General features: G+C 39.1%; 1 long non-coding RNA gene across 1 annotated transcript; it reads right to left on the reverse strand.

The window, feature by feature from the left end:
• Window positions 1-3,960: 3,960 nt before the first annotated feature.
• Window positions 3,961-4,679, reverse strand: LOC145128692 (uncharacterized). Its single transcript, XR_013717050.1, has 3 exons — window positions 4,661-4,679; window positions 4,270-4,458; window positions 3,961-4,106 (listed from the first exon to the last, which is right to left on the reverse strand). It is a non-coding gene; the product is annotated as an uncharacterized LOC145128692 (long non-coding RNA).
• Window positions 4,680-21,251: the final 16,572 nt, after the last annotated feature.

Below are 21,251 nucleotides of genomic sequence, written 5' to 3' on the forward strand. Positions count from 1 at the left end.
TGCAAGCACAATCAACATGAGGAAGGATGATGATAAGGTCCCGAGCCTTGACGTCTTTTATTTATGGAGCACTATCATGCCCAATACCTTTTGCAATATTCCATATTGCTTGGCTAGGTACTTGGGTGAGGGTGCGGTGAAGGATAGGAAAACTTCCAAGATTAATGGGGGTATGTTTGTGACTAAATTGGCGAGGTCATTCCGCATTTTGGAAAGAGGAGCCGGTAATATGCTAACTATGCTACCCACACCTCCATTTAATCATATTCTTTTTAGGAGGGAAAAAATAGTGGAAGATTATGGAGGTGGTCATTTTTCCATCCAGAATGATGATGAGGTGGTAGCGCCCGAACAACCGGGAAGGAGAGTGAGGCCGAGGCAAGAACGTGTGCATGAAGACCCCCCCCCCCCCCCCCGTGATTCTGGTGGATGACGAGTTGCCCATGGATTGGTATAGTGTTGAATCAAGACAATATCAAGACGATTTGGGGCCTAGTATGAATTACAACCATAGGACACTCTCCCACTTGATGAGCCATTTGAATATACCACGAATGGATGGCCTCGAGTACCCATACGTTAGGAGTTGGGAAGAACGGGTAAATGCAAGAAGGAGTGATGCGGGTGGAAGCGGTCATGGAGGAGAAGAGGAAGAGGATGACGACTAATTATCCTTTTATTATTTTTATTTGTGTGGTTGTTTAAGACAATTTTTATTTTTGTTTGGTGTGTTTTGTTTTTTTTGTTTGCTTGGTTAATGTTTAAAACTTGTAGTTAATTAGGGTTTAAGTAGGATTTTTATTTTGTTTTCCTTGTTTATTAAGTATTGTTTGCTTTTGCTCTTTTCAGTTTTAGGAATGAGGGTATGAATGGAAGAATATAGAGTAAGGAATAGCACGAGAGAAATCGAGTCTAAAACGAGAAGATAAGAGTTTTGAGTCTGGTATCGAGTCCGACAGTTAGAGCGGTTAAAGAGTGTATTTTACTGAAGAGAAATAAGGGAGAATATTGCTTTAATACTCTCCTTAAACATCAGAAACGGACCTAAAGCAAAAAGAATTTTTGACCATACAGCGATAACTCGTCGAGTGCCATACCTGGACTCGACGAGTCCAAGTGAAAAAACGTGATTTCTGTTAACATTATGCTTCAACTCGGCGAGTCACCATATGGACTTGACGAGTTGCCATTTCTCTTACCTTCAAGTTAACGATTTGATTACATTTTATGCGGGCAATTGGTTGTATTTTTGAAGATTATTTTCCTAGCATTTCCGAGAGCTTTTTCCTAAATATTTGGAGTTGTACCACACAAGATTTGACACCCAAGGCATGGATGAGTTGTTCCCATGCCTAAAAGTCAATTGAAGATGGAGCTATAAATGAAGAATATCAACCTCACAACTAATATCCTATGGGAGTTTGTTCCAATTGACTCTTTACTTTTATGTTTTCGTTATCATGCATAACATGCAATGGGGACATTTCATGAATTAAGTGTGGGGTAGGGGGTTGGTTATATTAGTGAAACTAGGTTAAAACCCGTGGAACCCACGGGTGATAAATTAACATAACTTATATTTTAGAAATAAAAATTAAAGAAATAGCAACATAATTTCATTTGCCTAATGTTGAATGCATGATTTTATGAAAACTAAAAAATCAAATAGAAATGTAGTGCATTGTTATTTCTGACTATAAAAAGACTATTTTGGAAAAAAGAAATAAAAATCTTGACTAATAAACATCCATCCCATGTATCTTTTATATTTTAGTATCCCACTTTTAATATTAACCTTGTGTTTCCTGATAACCTCATCTTTAAAAAAGATACCTCTAATGCCACTATCTTCATATAAGCAAGGGCCTCGAAATGATAGAAGCCTAAGACAGGGGTCAAGGCAGCAAGGCAGCTAACTCTGATTTGATCTGCATTATAGAATGATAAAAATCCTTAGTACCCAGTTACAACTTTGGATAAGACTTAAGAGTATCAATAATATAACTAAACTCTGAAAACCATGGATCTCTAAAAGCCGATGAAAGAAAAGACCACAAATTATCTTCAAAATGCCAAAAAAGAGCAAATGTAGATGTGCAAATTGAATTGCAGCACACAGGAGCTATTTGTAGTAAATTTGCTTACATATCTTTGCTAAAATTTTCAATTTTCAGTGTATAAACGGAGCATCCTTCATTATGTCCTGAAATGAAATTCGATCATGGAGATATTAGTAAGAACCTTTACCAAAACTTAGACATACCGTGCATCTTGGAATGGGTAACCCCAATTCGTTTCATAAAATACATTTAAAAAATAAGAAAGGTGAACAAATTATTTTGCAGGTCATTCATTTAGTTTTTAGAAAGATTAACTAAATGGTAAAGAAATATGCTTCTTTATGCTTTATCATCAAATTTGAAACATCAACAACAATGGAAATGAGTGGAAAAAATAAGCAATTAATTAAAAAATATTATACAAACCTTTCATTGTTTGAGGGTTGATGTGATATAAGGAAGAGCACCTTCGCATCTATTGTTAAACCCCAGCTAGCTTTCATATTATGAGTAAAGTTTTTGAACTGTAATAAATTTAAATAATAGAATTTAATGTTGGATTTTAAGATGCTATCAATGAAATAAAATACAAATACATGAAGATTGGTATAAAGTACCTCAGTTGCTATGGATAATGTGTTTTACTTCCTCCCTACATTATTTTGGCCCACAATCATGTTGGAATAGAATCCTATAGATCAATATGCTTGAAGTTAATTGGTACAGGTCACATTAGATACCTTAAATGGTACTACATGAGTACATGGTGTTAATTGAGATGCCACATGATGGGTATTGTGTGAGTACCCCTTGAGTGGATCTATGATATCGTTAAAAATGATATAATATAGTATAATGTTTGCAACAGATGTTTACAAAATGTGAAGTAAATAGCAAGTTACTTGTATTGTGAAGTAATGCAAAAAAAGGGAAAGTTAGTTTTTTCAAGCTAAATAGCAACGCACCTTTTTTATATCATACAAAAACAACAAGTTATTTTGTTTTACAGTAAACAACAACGTAATTTTCATTGTCTATTTATTGTGACCTGATGCAAAGAAAATGACAAATGTTTCATGCTAAATAACAATGTTTTCCCGCACAACATAACAATGCGTCTACCTTTTTTATTTATTGTGCCCAGATGCAAAATTGGCAAGTTAGTTTCACTTTTTAATGCTAAATAGCAACATACTTTCCTTTTTCTATATTTTTGCAACCTAATGCATAATAAGGAAACTTATTTTATCTTTTCGAGCTAAATAACAACCTAGTTTCTGTCTTTTTTGTAACTAATGCAAAAAATAGGACAAGGTAGTTTCTTTTTTTCACGCTAAAAAACAATGTATTTTCCTTTTTGTATTCTTTTTTTTTGACATGATCCGAAAAGGTTTTTTTTCGTGCTAAATTGTAATGTATTTTCCTTTGTCTAGTTTTTCTTACCCAATGCAAGAATGCAAAAAATACGACTTAGTTTCTTTCTTTTTTTCTAGTTAAATAGCAATTCATTTTGTCTTTTCTATTTTTTAAGACTTGATACAAAAAGGGCAATTTAGTTTCTTTTTTCACGGTAAATAGTAACGCATTTCACCCATCATAAGTAGGGATACAGAGAGAATAGACAATTTTACCCTTCTAACCATAAGTGATGATGAACAAGAAATGATTGCTTGTCTAATAACTATTATAAACTCAAACTGCATCAAGTAAAAAAGAAACAATTGATAAAAAGTGGAAGTTTATTTTGATTATTCAAATCACAAATCATTAGTTTCAAAACATATATCTTCCAATTTGATATTTCTCATCTGCACAAAAGCTTCATCATTTTGCACATATACTGACAAAGTTAATCAACATCCATTTCTCAATTAATTAGTTTTGTATATTCTATGGTGAATATTACATCAAAACATCTAAATTAGTTTCATTTCTAAACACCATTTAAAAGCTCAATTTTCCCTACTTTGATCCCTGTTTCACACATTCTTCAGCCCTTGTAAGAGCATCTGCCAACACATCAATTGTCCAATCCTTAACATCCTCCTACAAAATAGCAACACACTTTATATTTTCACCTATAATAAGTTGATAACAATCTACTTGTATTCATTCTTCTACTGTTTATAGTAATATGATTAAGCAAACAGTTGAAGAACTTATGAAAAAAATAAGAAATGAATGTTAATGATAGAGTTTGAAGATTTACCATGTGTAGAGGCTCCCCTGTTCTTATTCGTGCATTAGGTCGAGCAAGTTTAGATTCAAATGGAGTTCTTGGTCGGACTTCTCTAAATTCTCCCCATTCCTCTCGAGAAAGCATCCTAACAGTGCCTTGACCAGGTGGAGCATTCTGTATCTTCTTCTCTATCCTTTCTTGTGATGTTGAATCATCATACTATCAATCATTGTAGAAACAAATCAATTTCTGAATTTCTAATCTGTGCTTTAGCAATTAGCAATTAGCAATCAGATCAACAATCATCCATAGAAACGATTGGAGGTTTAGGTTTCATATGCGAACACAACTGTATTTCGATCGATTATAACAAAATTAATAAACGCAAACAAATTTGTTGAAGTTGAAAGGAACGGTGTACCATCATGAGAAGCTTGGCGAAAAGTTGAAAGGAACTGTATTTCGATCGATAATGCATATATTCAATCGACAAATAAAACGATTATAAGAGACAGATTCTTAGAAAACGCATAAACCCTAGTCGATGATTCTGCTCTGATGCCAAAACATCCCATTATAATCCCTTGATACCGATAGATCATCTTTGTTTTGCGATCAATGCGTAAATCACGGCTTCAATTTGGGAGAATTTGGGAGGATTTTAATTTTGATTTTGATTTGAATTAGAGAGGAATGATTACGGAAACTACTACTTCAATACGGTATATATTACAAGTCAAAGGAAGCAGGGCAATTTCAGAAATTTAGTTAGATGATAGGAGCGGGAAAAATAGATTGGGAAGGGCTAAGAGAATGCAACGTGGCGGTTAATGTACTGTTTTATTAGAAGAGAATATTAGAATCATAATGTTAGTTAATTTTAAAATTTGTTTGCATAAAATTGCTAGGACTTAATTTAGAAAGATTTGGTATAGCAATTAGGATTCATGCTTAGTATTGTATTTGATGATTTTATGAGGGCCTAAATGTTTAGTTGAGCCAATATACGTTATAATGCATTTGTGGCCCCCTTTATCCTAGTGAAATCATGGGACAAAAACATAACCTTGCTTAGTTTGAGGGATGCAATATGTTTAGCATCGTGTACCATAAATGTATCCAGGAAAGCTTAAGTAGTCATTGCACATACAGACTAATACCTTAACCAATAAAGGATGAAGTTAAGCTCCTTGCTTAAGCATGTAGGGTTTGAGTGAAATAAAAGAGAGAGGTACATGTAAAAAAAATAGAGAAATTACCAAAAAGTTAAAGAATTTTGGAGCAAGTAAAGTATAAAATATGAACATCAAAATTCGAAAGAGATTCAAAAGTTGAAGATACCAAAAACCAAACAAAGAAGGTGGTGAATACAAAGAGATCAAAGATCAAATAAGTAAAGAATTCAAGAGATCCATTGTGGTATAAAACATGTAAGTTTTCTAGAATTTATGTATGCTTGGTTGTTTAACCAAAAATGACTTGAGGTTAAAAAAGTTTTTTGCGGATGGATTCGGAGGGATGCATAAAATGAGCATTGTTCAAAAGAAGCGGACGGGTGTTTATGAGGATTGTAAGTATTTAGGATTAGGGAGTCCTTAGGAAAAAAATTTAGACACAAATGCATGCGTCCCGGTCTTGGTATAATGGTTGGGTTTGATTGGGATTGTCTTATGTGATGCTAGTATGCTAAAATTCAGTTTTGCTTGGGGGCAAGCAAAAGTCAAGTGTGGGGTATTTTGATATGTGCATATTTAGTCATATATTTTGTCTAATATCTTAATACTTTTTGGCTATTTTTTCTCAAATATTGAACATAAGGTACTTAATTGTGTTAAAATTTTATTTTCAACCTAAAAGATGTGCTCGAGTTAAAAAGGAAGCGGGACTAGCGATAGGAAGTTCGGGAATTAAAGTTAGAAGAATTCAAGCTAAAAAGGTGAAGAACTCGGCAAGTTGGTCCTCAACTCGACAATTTTATGAGAAGATTCACGATCCATCAGGTGCCTTACCGTGCACGGATTTTAAGCCATGGACTCGTCGAGTCGGTCTATGGGCTCGACGACTCGCCCCTGTTTTCAGAAAACTATATAAAGGGCATTATTGCTCGAGACCCTAAGTTTTTTTGGATCTTTTTGGCGACTAATTGGTGAATAGAAGGATTTCTGGAGCTCTGGAATTCGAAGATCAACCCTAGAGATCAATTTGGAAGAGATCAAAGGCAAAACACATTCTCTTTTCGTAATCTTTTGCATACAATTATGTTTCTATTATTGGATTTCGTTTTTGAGATGCTAGGTGTTATAGATATGAGCTAAAAACTCATCACTTTTGTTTAGGGTAGATTAACTTATGATTATGGTTTGATTTTATGTTTGGGATTACTTTTGATTTGGTAAATTGCCTTGCAAGCTTGTTAAAGACCCTTATGTGTTGATAACAATTTTTACTGTTAAAAATCAAGTTGTTGAGATTGCATGAACATCTTCTTAATTACTTGAATCATATAATTTTGTGAACACAATATTGTATGCCTAGTATTAGTGAGCATGAACCTAGGATTAACTAGAAAATAAGTACATCAATGTGTAAGCATGTATGATGAACAACCATACATGAGTTGATTAATTTAACCAACATTACAAGTCTTACTTGATTCGAATCAAAATACTAGGAAACTTATTAGTTTAACCAACTTGACACTGTTTGAATTAATTTGTTTACTAAGGATTAGTAATAGTGAACATGAATCTAATCACTTCCGCAACTGAATATTCTCCAAAGGTACAACTACGAAATCATCCACTAAACACTTCCGCAGCTGAGAGACATGAAATGTGTTGTGAATCTGACTGAGCTCGGCTGGAAGATCTAAACGATACGCAACCCAGTCCACCCGAGACAAAAACTTGAAGGGACCAATATACCTAGGGCCCAGCTTTCCCCGCTTCCTGAACCGGATGACACCTTTCCAAGGTGACACCTTCAAGAGAACCATATCTCCTATATGAAACTCCAAATCTGACTGGCACCTGTCAACATAACTTTTCTGCCGACTCTGAGCTGTCTGGAGCCTGCTCCGAACGTGCTGTAACAACTCAGTGGTCTTGAGCACCACCCCGGTACTCCCCATGGTGATGAAATGCGTACTCTTGGTCAAACGATCCACAATGACCCACATAGAATCCACTCTGCGCGCGGTCCTAGAAGCTTCGTGATGAAATCCATGGTGATATCTTCCCATTTTCATACGGGAGTCTCCAACGGCTACAACTTGTCGTGAGGTCGCTGATGTTCGGCCTTGACCTTCCTGCAGGTCAAGCACCGCTCCACATACCATGCTACGTCCCGCTTCATGCATGGCCACCAATAATTAGGACGAACATCCCTATACATATTCGTCGCCCGAGGATGGATGGAGAACCTCGACTTGTGGGCCTCCTCCATCAGAACCTGACATACACCGCCCCAATAAGGAACCCAGACCCTCCGATGCAGGGTCGACAATCTGCGGCTATCAAAATCGAAGGAAGCCACCTGACCTACAATGTGCTCACTCTTTCGGTGCTCTTCCTTCATAGCCTCGACCCGAGCCTCGCGGATCTGCTCCAACAATGGAGTAATCATTGTTATCCTCAAGCATATATCTCTGATCGGAATCGCGACCGCCTTGCGGATGTGAGCATCGGCCACCACATTGGCCTTCCCTGGGTGATAAAGGATTTCACAATCATAATCCTTCACCACATCCAACCAACGACGCTGCCGTATATTTAAGTTCGACTGATCCATCAAATACCTCAGGCTCTTGTGGTCCGTGTAAATAGTACAACGAACCCCATAGAGGTAATGTCGCCAAATATTGAGGGCAAAAACAACGACCCCCAACTCCAAAATGTGTGTCGGGTTGTTCGCCTCATGAGGCTTCAGCTGTATCGAAGCGTAAGCGGTCACTCGACCCCGCTGCATCAACACTGCACCCAAACCCGTGATCGAGGCATCACAATAAACCACAAAATCATCAACACCCTCGGGTAGGGTCAGAATCGGCGCCTCGCACAACCGCTGTCTAAGAGTCTCAAAAGCTGCCTTTTGCTCAGGCCCCCAATGAAATGTCACCGACTTTTTGGTCAATAGGGTCAATGGAACAACGATCTTGGAGAAATCCTGGATGAATCTTCGTTAGTAACCCGCTAGACCAAGAAAACTCTGAATCTCAGATGGAGACCTCAGAACCTCCCACTGCATCACGACGTCAACGTTGGCCGGGTCGACCAGAATACCTTTATGGTTGACAAGGTGCCCCAGAAACTGTACCTTGTGTAATAGAACTCGCATTTGGAGAACTTTTCAAAAAGTCTCTCCCTCCTCTGTAACACCCCAAATTTCAATTGTTCAATGAAGGGCCAAAAGTGTAAATTTAGGAAAGGGACTCGACGAGTAGGTCCGCTTACTCGCGGAGTCGGAGCAGGATTCTATCACGGTTTAAGTGGCCAACTCGCCGAGTCGGCGGCTTGGACTCGACGAGTTGGTGCTGAAGAGAGAAAACCCTAATCCCGGGGGTTGTGCCCTATATAAAGCACATTATAACCCACCCTCAGCCTCTTTACTACCCTTTTGAGATCCAGAAACCCTAGAATCGAGTGAGCTTCCATTGATACAGAGAATAGAGCTTTGGAGGAGAAAATCTTGGAAAGGGGCTTGAAGATCAAGAGGTTTGCTGCTAAGGAGTGGTGTAGATCCGGGATCTACTTCAGTTGGAGCTTATATTGGAGGTAATAATTTGTTGCTTGGGCTCTTTTGCATCTAGATCTATTATCATTTGAGATTTGGGGCATTTTTGGTATGATTGAGAGCTATTTCGAGTTAGAGGCTTAGATCTGAGGTTTCTACTTCAGATCTAGGCTTGTGATGGTCCAAAATGTCATAAAGCTTATGTCTAAGAGTTGTTGGTAAAGCCCCTTTGTCATGAACCCTAGCTCTAGAGTGTTTTGGGCCTATATCTCCTTGGTTTCACGTAAACTTTGCAACTTTATGTAAGGGTTAGAATGTAGAAGAGTGGATCTATGGATTGGAGCCCCTACATGGCTCGAAAAGCCTCTGTATGGGTTGAGAACTGGAGAGACTCGACGAGTCACATGGGTGTACTCGACGAGTTGTATGAACATGTGCATGGACTCGGCGAGTTGAAGAATAACTCGGTGAGTCTGTTGAAGATTGCCTTGGACTCGGCGAGTTTGCTCTTGGACTCGGCGAGTCAGGTCGCAGAACCCCTAACCTCTCCTGGTTAAGACGCAGATCAGTGAGTCGAGGGGTGACTCAGTGAGTTGGACAGATTGGGACTCGGAGATCGTTGGACTCGACGAGTCTTGGGGTGACTCGGCGAGTTGAGTCGTGTTCTAAGAGTTTTCAGAGTATAAGGACTCGATGAGTCAACGGGTTGACTCGGCGAGTAGGGTCAGTCAGGAAGTTTGACTTTGGCCTGGACTTTGACTTTGACCTTCAAGGGTGTTATAGTAATTGGTTATTTATGTCAATGGTCCATTGATGGCAATAGGTGTTGGAGTTTGGAGCAGTGCTTCGGGTGTGTGCTTCCGTGATTCGGTTCTTCATTTCAGGTGAGTTATCCTCACTGTACTCAAGGGTCTAAGGCACCAAGGCCGGCCCTTTGAATTGTTGTTTAGATCTTGTTATGTTATGTGATGATATGCTTGCTAGTATCCTGGTAGATAGGATAATGATATGAGGATATGCCTTGTTAGCTTAGTATCCTAGAGGAATGGATAGTTAAGTGATGGCTAGTTCTGTTGGATCAGCGCCCTGGTAGTTGGGTAGTGGTTATTTATAGACCCGTAGTTGGTCTTGCCTTATGTACGCTGGTAGGAGGTTACCTGCGGGTTATGTATGTTGAGCAGTAGCAGAGGGTATTCCATCCCGGTAGGATGATAGGGCCCTAGTATATTGGTTCTGTAGAGTGTTATGTGGTTGCCTGTTATGTGTGCATGTTGTTAGTGTAGGGGCATTCCAACCTGATGGTTGTGGGCCGAGAGTATTCCATCCAGATGGGATGATTGGACTCGTAGTAGGTTGGCATTCCAACCCGATGGTTGAGGGGCCTGGGGTATTCCATCCCGAGGGATGATTGGACCCATAGTAGTAGTTATTGTATGTATAGGAAGTGGGGCATTCCAACCCGATGGTTGTGGGCCAGGAGTATTCCATCCCGGTAGGATGATTGGACTCATAGTATGTTGGCATTCCAACCCGATGGTTGAGGGGCCTGGGGTATTCCATCTTGCGAGATGATTGGACCCATAGTAGTTATTGTAGTACGTATAGGTGTATGGGCATTCCAACCCGATGGTTGTGGGCCGAGAATATTCCATCCCGGTAGGATGATTGGGCTCGTAGTATGTAGGCATTCCAACCCGATGGTTGAGGGCCAGGGGTATTCCAACCGGAAGGTTGATTGGACCCATAGTATGTTGTTCTTTATTGCATGCGTATGCTTATGTGTGTATGGGTACTTTGGGGGAACTCACTAAGCTTTCGGGCTTACAGTTGCAGTTTATTGTTTCAGGTTCTTCAGGAGATCGTGGCAAGGCGAAGGCGTGATCGTACCGCTCCTCATGTTTTATGATATGGTTATGGGGGATACTCTGATGTTTAAATTATTTTGAAAATAAGATGTATGAACTTAATGGTTTTTGAATGAAATAAAATGTTTTAATTTGGCTCAATTTTTATGGGTGTTACATCCAGAATGTCTCTAACACTTCCCTCAAGTGCTCCTCGTGTTGCTCCTGAGTCTTGGAATAGACCAAGATATCATCAATAAAGAATATCACAGATCGATCCAACATCGGTCTGCACACGTGGTTCATGAGATCCATGAACGCGGCAAGAGCATTGGTGAGCCCAAATGGCATCACCACGAACTCATAATGACCATATCGAGTCCGGAAAGCTGTCTTCTGCACATCCTAATCCCGTACACGCATCTGATGATAACCCGATTGCAGATTAATCTTAGAGAACCAAGATGCACCCTGAAGCTGGTCGAAAAGATAATCAATCCTCGGAAGGGGATAATAGTTCTTCACTGTTACCTTATTCTACTCCCGGTAGTCGATACACATACGATGAGACCCATCTTTCTTCTTCACAAACAGAATCAAGGCACCTTAAGGCGAACTGTTCGGCCTAATGAATCCCTTGTCTAACAGCTCCTGCAACTGTCCAAACAACTCCTGCATCTCAGTAGGAGCCAGCCGATACGGTGCCTTGACTATCAGAGCTGCACCTGGAATCAAATCGATCCTAAACTCCACCTGCCTCTCCTGAGGTACCCCGGGCAAATCCTCCGGGAACACATTCGGATACTCCCGCACGACCAACACATCCCCCACGGTCGCCTTACCCTTATCCCAGGTATCCATGACATAGGAGACGAAACCCAAGCAACCCTGATAAAGATAGTGTCTAGCCCTCGCTACAGAACACATAACCAGCCCACGTTGCGGTCTCTCACCCTGAATCACCAACTCTCCCCCACTTGGGTTCCGAACCCGCACTAGCTGCTGCTCACAGTCAATCACTGCCCCATTAGGGCTCAACCAATCCATGCCTACGATGACCTTGTTCCCACGCAGAGGAATGGGAACCAGATCAACCGGATATCGCTCGCTGAACAATTGGAGAGTACAATCCCGATGAACTCTCGCAAACCTAACCGTCCTATCATCAGCAATCCCCATATCAAGAGGACGGCCCAGCTCCCTCGGAGCCCCAGCAAATCTCTTGCTAAACGCAAGAGACACAAAATATCGGGTAGCCCCCGAATCAAATAATACTAGAACATAAATACCGTTCACAAGGAACGATCCTAAAATAAAACACATAAACATAAGCAACAATTCAACATAAATAAAGAGATAAGGAGAAGATACATACCTGTTACAACATCGGGAGCTGCACGCGCCTCCTCTGCCGTCAACTGGAAAGCCCTGCTCTTCGCCACATGTGCATCTGCCCGACTCTGACGGCCGTCAGTAATCCTCAAAGTCGCAGGAGCGGGTGGTGACACCGGTCCTGCTGCAGCCAAACTCAGACACTGGGCCTTCTTTTGGCCCCTCTGATTGCAATGAAAGCAAATCAGATCCGATCCCTGGGTGGTGGTAGCAGTACAAACCCTACTATAATGACTGGTTCAGCCGCACTTGAAGCATCCAGAACCACCACCACTACCACTCCTGCACGCACCCTCATGTGTCCTGCCGTACTTGCCATAGCGGCTACGACCCTGATGGCCCCTCGATCTGGAATCCGATACCTTGGACCTTTTTCCTGAATCCCCTGATGTTTGAACCTCATTTGGCTTCCTCTTCCTCTCCATCTCCAAGTCAATCTCCCTCTCCCTGGCTCGAGAGATCATATCCTCCAGCGTCCTGCAGCTGGATCGGCTTACGAACTGCCGGATGTCGCTCCTCAGCATCTCACGATATCGGGCATTCTTTATCTCCTCGTCTGCCACATACTGTGGAACAAGAAGCGCTCTCTCCCTGAACATAGCGGTGATCTTAGCCACCGTCTGTGACATCCCCATTTTCATGGCCAGAAAAGACCGATTTTTGTTTATGCTTTATAAAAATCAGAGTATCTCTTTTAATAAAAATGTTGCGGAATTTGTTCCCAAAAAAACATTATAAATACGTTATCAAAGCATTTCCTAAGAAATGTATTTTATTGATTTTAAAACATTTGGGATGTCATCGTCAATACAGAATCATAAGCATAAACAGAACTTACATTTATTTACACTAGTGATCTACATCTCTTTAATCTCTCAGTGTAATGTAACTTCATATCGACACCTGTGATACAAATAAGCTTGAGTGGGTCAGGTTGGGAAACCTGGTGAGTACCTAGGGTTTTCAACCCACAATAATATAATTATTATGTTCAAACATCAAACAATCAACCCAATTACCCATCCCCATTATCTTCATTACTCTTAATGATCTACCCTAAGAATCATCTATCCTGCATTCGTTCATTTCAAAGCACATTGCTTCCAGGGTTTATATGATAGGCACTAAGTCCATAACTGCCAATGTTTGTTCGTAAGGCACTAATTCCATAGCTGCTAAAGTTCATTCATTGGGTACTAAATCCATAGCTACCAGTGTTCAGCTAATAGGTACTAAATCCATAGCTACCAACGTTTATTTAACAGGTACTAAGTCCATAGCTACCAACGTTTATCTAACAGGTACTAAGTCCATAGCTACCAATATTTATTCGATATACACTAAGTCCATAGCTGTCGATGTTATTTGTTAGGCACTAAGTCTATAGCTGCCAATGTTCACTCATATCATCTTTCATCTCTCATCATTCATCTGCCCATGTTTTACCCAACATATTCGTCGATATAAAATACATATACAATTTAAATAATTTAAAACATTTATAAATCGTTCATCCCTCATAGATATCAAGAACACAGATAATATGCACACATAGCACATAATTTATATTAAATACTTTATATCTATGTGTAAGATAAAAGTAACTATGCACTCACTTGATAAGGTGGTGACTCGGTACTCGGACAGCGCTTCGTTTACTTTAAAATAATTTCCTTCGACGAAACCTAGTATTATTACCACTAGATTTTAGTCTAATATTTACCGTGACTAATTATTAATCTTATTATTATTATTATTATTATTATTATTATTATTATTATTATTATTATATAAGTGTTTAAACAATATTTTTCAACCACTATATACAGATAGGGGCCAGACATAAAACACCGGAGGGCAGGATCATTTTGGCATATAGCACTTTTGAAATCCAACAACCCAGGCGGCCCTTCAAACCGGATTCCCCGTACCGCGAGTGGTTAAAAAGATATTTTAACGACACTTATATAACCCATAATAATAGCTCAAATAATTATTATAAGGTCCTAATAACGTTACTATATTTAAATAAAAGCTATATTAAAAATTAGGTAGGCGTATCTTACCTACGAGGGGGTTTGGCTAGAAGTCGGGCTCTGCAGGTGCAGGACTTTCGAGCCGAAAGCTCTTCTTCTCGGAGCCGTCGAGCGCTCCGGGGCTTTCTTCTAGCGCTAGGGGAGTTTTTGGGAGGTTTAGAGAGAGTGTAGAGAGAAGAAAGAATGGGAAATGTGTGAAGAAAATGAGGGTGGGAGAGGTTCTATTTATAGGGTGAAATATGGCTGAACTTGGTGCCACATGTCACAATCTGGTGGCAAGACTTGGGGAGAAAGCAATGGCCAAGATTGTGTCACATCACCCATTTTCGCACATCACACTTCTGACTACTAAAATCCGTAACATTCGAATACGAGCTCTGTTTTTGACGTTCTTTATATCCACGCGTAGGTAAAAATAAGATCTACAACTTTCCTTTTGACTTTATCGACTAATTCTTGACCGATCTTAAATTTAACAGTGGAAGGTGACTACACTGTTAAATGTCCGCGTAAAATTCATAAGTTCTACATACGGACTCCGTTTTCGTCTGTCTTTTTGTCGTTGAGTTCCTATTAATGAGATCTTAAATTCTCATTTAGGTCGCGTTGGCCAAAAACTGCTCGATCTAAAATTCGAGTTTCGGGTCGTGTACTGCTAGGCCAAATCTTAGAAAAATCATAACTTCCTCATACGAAGTCAGATTTGGGCGTTCTTTTTATGCACGCTCTCGGTTTAACGTATACTTCAACTTTTGTTTAGATCAATAAGGCCAAAAAGTCATCTATAGTAAATTCACTATTTGCGTCGCGTAATGTCGTGCCGGTTTTGTCGCGAAACTTCGACGGACCATAACTTCTTCGTTATAACTCGGATTTAGGCATTCTTTATATGTACGGAACCCTTGTGAAATATTCTACAACTTGGCTAAGATTACTCCTTCTAAAAAATATTCCATCAAAAACTCATTTTTGATGCTCATTGTCTCTAAATTGACTAGCCCGGATCTACGGGCGTTACACCGTCTCAGTAGTCTGCGCGGAGATCCTGGAACTCTCGCGCCAACTGTTGCACCACAATAATCGGTGCAAACTCAGCTCGAAACCTGGTCGAAAAATCATCCTAGGTCACCCCATTAAAAAAATCATCACCCACAACACTTCCTACGTCCTCCCACCAGTCTCGAGCCCTGTCCTTCAAAAGGAAGGAGGCTAGTCTGACCTTGTCCCCCTCGGGACAACGACTGGTGCGGAAAGCGTTAGCAACATCTGCTAGCCAACGCCTGTTTGCAATGGGGTCCTTCACCCCATGGTAGTTTGGAGCTCCACAAGCTTGGAATTCCCTGAATGTCAAAGATCGAGCTCCTGCTATAGCCATCATCTCAGAACGAAAAGAGCTCAACCGCTCCTCCAAAACCTCCAAGATACCCTCATTTACCGAGCCGAAGATCACAGGAGTCTGATCGAGAATGTAACGAGTAACCTCTTACGAGAGAAACTCCCTAGTTTGCTCATCGAGCTGCCCAGCTCCATATCCTAATCCCGAACCCTCCCCGACACCAGAACTGCCGACTGGCCTGCCCCACAATACCACCATACTAAAAATAGACCACAAAACTATCAGAATACACACCAAAGTATACCGGGGAATCACAACCCTACAAGCTTCCTGATTTTAACGCAGACCTCCTTGAATCGAGCACAGATCCTCTGCTTCTAGTAGTACGGGCCCATACTACCTTCCACATCTATCCGTACTTTCCTCAAGAATTGCTTTGATTCAACCAGGTTACTCCAAATCCATATATCCATCCCTCATAAATAAGGCTCCTAGCGCTAGATCTCCTCCTAGGTTTTCCTAAGGCATCTCCATATCATTCTCCGCCATCAGCTGCAGAAGGAACTCCCGCTATCTCCCTCTAACTAGCTCACGAATACCATCACATATCACTAAAACTAGATAATTCTTCGAATGAGAGGTCTCACACTACAACAGTTGGACTCAAATAAGAGTTGCACAATAGAGTTAAAACCTAACCTTCTAAAATTATTTAGTTCCCATGATATGTAACTTAGCATATTCGTTTACTAGTTAGCTGAAGCTAGTTAGAACTCCTAAAAGCACAAAGCAAGCAGCATGCGGGCATCAAGTATCGGAACCAAGCATAACCTAATCAAGCCATCCTATCACTGATTGATCAGTACTATCATGAAAGTCTACAAGCTCATACAATAAGCATATAAAGGCATCTCTCCTAGCATTCTATCATTCAAAACTGAGCAGATCCTTAGCCCTAACTAGCATGCGATTCATAGATTCAAGCATATCAAATAACATGTATGAGTATTTTGGGAAAACTTACTTGAGCTCGGTCGATTGCATGCATCACACTCTTTATCTCTTTTTAGAAATCGTTTTTATAAAACGTTTTTCTTTTAAAAATTCTACAAATCCTTAATTTGAGTTCAAACTCACCCGAGAGTGTACCCGAATCCCTCAAACCAAGGATCTGATACCAACTCGTAACATCCCAAAATATGGTCCCAAAAATTTCATTTTTAAAATAGATAAAATAGTATTTCCAAATATCATTCATACATCTCAAAATATCCAATGTATCAAATGTCATAAAAATCAGAGTAAAATATCATATGCGGAATCCCAATGGTGTGTGCGATGCAGTGAACTCGAGCTCTTCCCTTTGCAATCGAAAGTACCTGAAACATAAACTGAAAACAGTAAGCACAAAGCTTAGTGAGTTCCCCAAACTACCCCATACCATACATAATAAACCACATGCTGGGACGCCGCCCGACATCGATCCCCGCTCGGTTTACATATATGTTATTCTCAGGCCTCGCCTGTCATTGGGCCTAGCCCACTATACACATACAAAATATCACCTAAACATGCTAACACATATAATGATCATAAACACTAGCATATGTTCCAGTCATCGAGCCCCGCCCGATATACATAGCAACACATAACACATGCAAGGGTCATCCAGACTCCTAACAACCTAGCATAACCAAGAAGGGTCGGCATTAGTGCCTTGGACCCACTAAACCCAGTGAGGAAACTCACCTCAAATGCTGAATCTCACAGAAAAAAATCCTTAGCTGCTGCACTGACGACTCCCCGAGCTATCAGTACAAAATAACACCCAATCAATACTTAGGTTCCAAACTATAACCAAAAATCCATACTTGGGGTAAAATGACCATTTTACCCCTGGCCTAGCTTGATCCACAACTAAGGCCCAAAACCACAAACCACTAAGGTCCAAAACCAAAAGATCCACAAAGGCCCACTTATGGCCCGATTTTCCAAATTGGGCCCAAACCTGCAAATGGGCCTTGCCCTAAGGCCCACTAAAATTCCTTAATCCAAAAACTTAATTCCAGATGGCCTAAAAGGCCCAAAACAACAAGATCCAAGAAAATGGCCCAAGTCGAGGCCCAAACAATGCCAAGCCCAACTGCCTGAGTATGCGGGGCGTACCCGGCTGTACGCTAAGCATACACGCTGCATGGCTTGTACGTTGGGTGTACGAGCTTGTACGCCCAACCTACTCACCCATTAAGCCTTTTCTCCAATAAGTCCTTAACCACTTCAGTCCAGGAGACCCAAAAACAGATCTAAATTATATACAATATATTAACCCATAAAGTCCACAACTTGGCGGCTTTGCATGCCCCAAATGGGCCCAAACTAGAAATATGACAATCTACTTCCATGAAAGTGGCCATTACTCATGCAGGGCAGGATTAAAGCTTCAAAGGTTGCAACTTTATGACTCTAGGACCCAAAGAACACCAAGAGTAGCAACTCTAAGCTTCAGAAACGAAAGTAATCCACAAGAGCTCATCTATGGGACCAAAAAGGGTCCAAAAGCTAAAACATGGAGATCTAAGCTTCTAAAGATCAATATCACGGCTTTACACCTTGCACAAGCTAGAAATGGAGCAGAAAATCCGGATCTACAAGCTTCTCCTTGAACCACCACCTTGCTCCAACCTTCTCTTCCTTGAAAACGAGATAAAACACACCAAAATGCACTCAAAAGACCTTCCAAGCTCAAGAACACTCAACAATGGGGTTAGGGTTTCGTTGAGTCTGTTTAGGGACAAGAGGGAGGCTGGTAAAGAAGATCCTTAGGTCATAATGTTCTTTAAATAGTGTTAAAACCCTAAATATTAGGGTCTTGGGGACTGGCCATGTACGCTGCACGTACTCCTTTGTACGTAGCGCGTACATGCATGGCACCCGCATTCATTCCTCATTAGTACGCCCAACGTACATAGTGTGGTACGCCCCGCGTACTGCACCCCTAAGCCCAATAAGAAAGGATCCAATGGTTCAAGGCCCAAATCATAACAATTAATTAACCCGAAATATTATAAATACCTTGGAAATTATCGAGTGTTACAAAGTTGGTTTACCCATTTTTCTAAAATATTGTGTCCCCTTTTTTTAACACAAATTTTTAACAATAGACATTATTAAAATGGATAATATGTTATATAGTTATGATATTCTGAGTGATGCCTTCATTTTTGTATGTTAAAACGTTCAAACTAGATTCAAGTGAATGATAAATTAATCATCAAAGTGAAGTACCTCCTTAAAAGAGTCGGATAATATATCACATGGCTTTTAAGTCATCCTACATAAGTGGTAGACTGAAAGGGAAATAAGTTTATAAGTATGAAGGTTTCTAAATATTATAAGACTTATAACAACAAGACTCTCTCTTACGCACACAAGTGTGCAAATTCCAACCGAAATTGGCTTCAGTTGATTGAAATTTTATTCAAACGTATGTTATGTGGACATAAATGCACCAGTGGCTACCACAATAGTTCAGGGGTGTGATATTTCCCTATTTAGTCATATATTTTGGGGTAATTATCTTAATATTTAGAGTTTAAATGATATAACTAAAAATATATACTTAAAAATGATTTGAATTAGATAATTATAATCACATTTGTGGCTTGGAGCAAAAGGAAGAAGCTGAAATTGATCTGCAACTGATAAGGACTGAAAAATGAAAAAGACTAGAAATAACGAAGAAGCGCGTCGTTCCCCATCAGATCCAAAATGAGATAAGACTATCAATATGCGATTTCTCAACCCTAATTCGGCGTGCAACCAAGGGAAACCTTTGGTAAGAATATACAAGTCGTCCATAACTCTTTTCGGTCGATTTCAAGGTTGAAGAACGCTATTGAAGCATTATTTTGAAGATCGAAGCGTGGAAACGTTGTGTATTCATTCAGTTTGTTTAGATATGATGTTTAGAAATACTTCAATGGTTGTTTTTTGTTTTATGGTTACAATTACAGGCTCAAACCCTTTTACACCCGCTTAGATGTGGATGACCCATATAATATAGTTTGATTTGTTAGAAGGATGTATAAAGTTTTTTATTTATTATGTATGATTGATCGTTTACCTTATATAATAAAGTTTCAGTTTTTATTACCTATAATTGAGTTTAATATAATTTAGAAGACCAATTGGATTATATTGACTTGCATCTTATTTTGTTTATGACGACAAACTCTTAAGACTAGATATTGACCAAATCCTAGGGTTAGGTTATAAAGTGGATAACTTGAATGTGTAATAAAGTATTAGATAACCATGCTATGCTTAGATTAATTGACATGACCATTGATGAGAAATCACTAGATCGGTTCATTCATAATTCAGATATTTAATTGGTTATTTAGTTAGCTATCACATGATCATTGTGTTAGTTGCTTAATAATTATTAGTATTAGTTCATCGGATCAAGATAATTAGTTGTTATATAAAATCGGTAATTAACTTGTTAAATCAGTTGCACTTTAATAAATCAACCACAGGAAAATAAGAGGATTCAGATCTAAGTGGAAGTACTTTAAATTGATTGCTTAAATCAAATTCTTTGCATTTGTTTGCTTTAGTTTGATTATATATCAAGTTTAATTTAGTTGAATAAAAATCCATTTTTACCGAACCACATAAATACCGTGTCTTTGTGTACTTTTGATTTCGTGTATTATCCACATTACTTCCTAACAAAGGTCATCAGATCTGTTCTGATTATTGACAAGTGTCGTTTGGTTTTCTTAACACATATAAATCCCCTAACAGGTCAATCCTTTAAATTATCATCACACAATATATTTTCAACTTCGCACATAGTATTTCACCACATACAACAAACAATAATCTCTAAAGTATATTCATTAATATTCATCGCTTTAATCATCGTTGTAATTACCATTTTTTATTCTTCGATGTAATTACTTATTAGTATCCGTTCATTGCTAACATTGCTTACTATCGCTATTATGAGTCTTTTCTCATCGCTAATCCAATCCAATTCGTTATATATAACTGAACCGATCTGATCCAACTAGATATTGGATTGGATTGGTTTTATCCATTAGATATTTTGATTGGTTATATGTTATCCAACCAATACTAATTCATCTTCTATCAAACAATAACCAAATATAATTATGACAGTTAAAACTAAAATTGCACACAGTTACACTAAATGAGACTAACAAACAACACTTCAAATCTTTAACTTCGACCAAGGTTCAAACATGCAAAAACATTAAGAGAATTGGCTATATTTGTCATTTTCTCAAATATTAATTGGATAATAATATTAGATGGTAATTGGATATCTAATTAGATGAATATTGGATTGGTACGGTTCAATTCAATTATCTATTTGATTTTTGGGGTAATCTAATAACCATTCCAATTTATTTGGATTTTGAAATTTCAAAACCGATACAATCCAATTCTGATTGGATACAGTCCGTCGATTCACATTGGATCGGATTAAATTCTATACACCCTAATGTATGGGCCCATTAACTAATAAAAGATATATAATCTAAAAATAAAAGCATGATATATAATAAAGGGTAAAAAAGTACTTTCACATCCATTTAATGGTAAAAAGATAACGTCAACCAACTTAGGGATCACATGTGAAAC

The sequence above is a fragment of the Lactuca virosa genome, chromosome 8 (genome assembly GCF_052849685.1).
Source record: "Lactuca virosa cultivar CGN04683 chromosome 8, Lactuca_virosa_CGN04683_v6, whole genome shotgun sequence".
Classification (NCBI taxonomy): domain Eukaryota; kingdom Viridiplantae; phylum Streptophyta; class Magnoliopsida; order Asterales; family Asteraceae; genus Lactuca; species Lactuca virosa.